We start from the raw sequence: 3,853 nt of genomic DNA on the forward strand, positions 1-3,853 counted from the left end.
AGAGAGAATGAAAGACAAGTCCTTGTTTACAATAGCAGTAAAAGAGATAAAATATTTAGCAATGAATGGAACCAAAAAAATATATGAGATTTTTTGAAAGTGAATTTTAATAAATTGCTGAGGGCACAGAAGAAGACCTGAACATGCAGACTGGTTTTGGATAGGATGACTGTGCCAGTTTGGATGTATTATGTACCCCAAAATGCCATTATCTTTGACACAATCTTGTGTGGGCAGACGTGTTAATGTTGATTAGATTGTAATTCTTTGAGTGTTTCAATGGAGATGTGTCCCACCCAACTGTGGGTGATGACTCTGATTGGATGGTTTCCATGGAGATATGGCCCCACCCATTCGGCATGAGCCTTGATTGGCTTACTGGAGCACTATAAAAGCTCAGACAGAAGGAGCGAGCTTGCTACAGCTAAGGGGGACACTTTGAAGAATGCTCAGGAACTGAGAGAGGAGCTTCAGCTTACAGACACATTTTGGAGACAGCCTTTGAAAGCAGGCTTTTGCTCTGGAGAAGCTAAGAGAGGACAAACATCCCAAGAGCAACTAAGAGTGACATTTTTGAGGAGCTGAAGCCTAGGGAGGAATGTCCTGGGAGAAAGCCATTTTGAACCAGAACTTCAGAGCAGACACCAGCCATGTGCCTTCCCAGCTAACAGAGGTTTTCCAGATGCCATTGGCCATCCTCCAGTGAAGGTACCCAATTGCTGATGCATTACCTTGAATACTTTATGGCCTTAAGACTGTAACTGTGTAACCAAATAATTCTCCTTTATAAAAGCCAATCCATTTCTGGTATTTTGCATCCCAGCAGCATTAGCAAACTAGAACAATGACTCAACATCATAACTATGCCAATTCTCTCCTAGTTGACCCAGATATTTAATGCAGTAATTCCAATAAAAATATTGATGGGATTTTTTTAAAATAAGTAAACCAATTCTAAATTTCACATGACAGTATAAGCAAGGAAATTCTAAAAATGTGAAAAGAAGAGTAATGAATGGGACTCATCTTAACACATATTAAAATAGAGTATAAGTGGGGATATGGCAGAGTAGGAACTACAGGAAGCAGTTCCTCCACAAAAACAACTATTGAAAGGACAGGAACTGTCTGAATCAATTGTTTTGAAACTCTGGAGTCTAGAGGGACACTGTACAGTATCCAGGCAAGAGCTGGAGGAAGAGGCTGATAAATTGTGGTAAATGTCAGTGAATTTCATCCTCCATGCATTGGCTATCTCTCCCAACTCCCAACCATGTGGCAGGCAGCAGTGGGAGCTGCAGGTTCTAGGAAAAGCTTGCTGGTGCCAGGGTGGGCTATAAGGACCTGGTCCTCCAAAATTCGGGTACATGTGGTCTGATTACTAACAAATGCTTTTGATTACTACTTCAGATCACTAGGGGGCTGGCTCTGAGAGTGAGCATTGTTCCAACCCCCCTCAGGCAAAAGCAATAGAGGAGTCTTAAAGAAATAGTACTTTTTTCCTCTGTGTCTTTTCTCTTTCCATTCTCTGACTGGGGGAAAAAATAGTTTAGAAAAGTCACAAATTGACAGCCCCAGCCCTCAACAATGGCAACTGCAACAAAACCTAGCAATCCCAGAAGAAGGGGAGAATTATATTTCCAGAGTTACAACAACACAATACTCCGCATGTCCAATTCTCAACAAAAAGTTACCAAACACACCAAGAAACAGGAAAGTATGGCCCAATTACAGAGAAAAAAAAAAAAGAGTTGCCAGAAACCATCTCTGAGGAAGCTCATATATTACAACTCTTAGTTAAAGACTTTAAACCATCTGTCTTAAATATTTTCAGTGAGTTAAAGGAATCCATATACAAAGAAAGAAAAGAAATAGGAAAACATTGTCTGAACAAAATAAATAGAAATTATTTTTAAAAAACAGATATGTTGGAGCTTCAAAGTACAGTAATTGAAATGAAAAATTCACTAGATTGATTCAACAGCAGATGTGAACATGCAAAAGAAAGGATCAGCAAACTTAAGGACAATTCAAATTATCCAACATGAGGAACAAAAAGAAAAAAATAATGAAGAAAAATGAACAGAACCTGAGGGACATGTGGGACACCATCAAGCATACTAATGTATTCATCTTGGAGCCCCAAAAGGATAAGAGAGAGAAAGGGGCAGAAAAAGTATTTGAAGAAACAACGGTCAAAAACTCCAAATCTGATAAAAGACATGATTGCAAACATCCAGGAAGCTCAATGAACTCCAAGCAGGATCAACTCTAAGAGATCCACACCAAAACACATTATAGCAAATTTGTCAAAATCTGAGAACTCAAAGAGAAGATTTTGAAAGCAGCAAGAGAGAAGTGATTTGTCACATATGAGGGATTCCCCAATAAGATCAACAGCAGATTTCTCATCAGAAATCATGGAGGCCAAAGACCGTGGAAGACATAAAGTTCTTAAAGAAAAAAACTGTCAACCAGGAATTCTGAAAAAATTATCTTTCACAATGAAAGAGAAACTAAGACATTTACAGATAAGCAAAAGCTGGAAATAGTTCATTACCAGAAAACCAGTCTTACAAAAAGTGCTAATGGGAGATTTATGCTGAAATAAAAAGACACTAGACAGTAACTGACAGTAACTCAAATCCATAAGAAGAAATAAAGAATGTTGGTATAGGTAACTCCATAGGTAAATATAAAATCCTGTATTATTGTCCTTTAGGTTTGTGAGTGTTTTTCCATCCTACGCGACTTAATAGGCAAATGTGAAAAATACATTTAAAATCTAAGTCTATGGGCACACAATGTATAAAGATGCAATGTGAGACAATAGCAATACAAAGGGGGAAGGATAAAGATAGATAGGAGTAGAGAGTTTGTATATTACTGAAACTAGGCTGGTACTAGTCAATCTAGGTTATTATTAGTTTAGGATATTAATTGTTGTTACAAAGGTAACCTCTAAGAAAATACCTAAAAACTATAGAAAAAAAGGAAAGAAGAAGGAAATCAAAATGATACACTACAAAAGAGAAACTAAATACAAAAAAAGAGGCAGATAGAGTAAATTGAGGAACAAAAACATACAAGACCTATGGAAAACAAATAACCAAATGGCAGAAGTAATTGCTCCTTTTAAAGAGAAAGACAACCTACGGAATAGGAGAAAATATGTAGAAACCATATATCTGGTAAGAGTTTAATATCCAGAATATACAAAGAACCCCTACAACTCAAAAAAAAAAAAAAAAGACAAACAACCCAATTTAAAAAGGGGCCAATGATCTGAACAGCTATTTCTCCAAAAATGATATTCAAATGCCCAATAAGTACATGAAAAAATATTCAACATTAGAGAAATGGAAATTAATTCTACAATGAGATATCACTTCACACCAACTAAAACAACTAAACATAACAAGTGTTGGTGAGGATGCAGAGAAAGAGAAACTCTCATACATTGTTGGTGGGAATGTAAAATGGTGCAGCCACTATGGAAAACAGTTTGGCAGTTCCTCAGAAAGTTAAACATAGAATTACCATATAAGCCAGCAATTCCACTCCTAGGTATACACCCAAAAGAACTAAAAGCAAGGACTTGGACAGATATTTATACACCAATGTTCATCACAGCATTATTCACAATAACCAATTTGTGTCCATTAACAGATGAATGGATAAACAAATTGTGGTATAGCATACAATGGAATATTATTCAGCCATAAAAAGAAGTGAAGTGCTAGTACATGCTATAACGTGGATGAACCCTGAAGACATCATGTTGAGTGAAATAAGCCAGACACAAAAGGACAAATACGATATAATTTCTTTTATATGAAATATTTAGGATAAG

The sequence above is a fragment of the Choloepus didactylus genome, chromosome 10 (genome assembly GCF_015220235.1).
Source record: "Choloepus didactylus isolate mChoDid1 chromosome 10, mChoDid1.pri, whole genome shotgun sequence".
Lineage (NCBI taxonomy): Eukaryota > Metazoa > Chordata > Mammalia > Pilosa > Megalonychidae > Choloepus > Choloepus didactylus.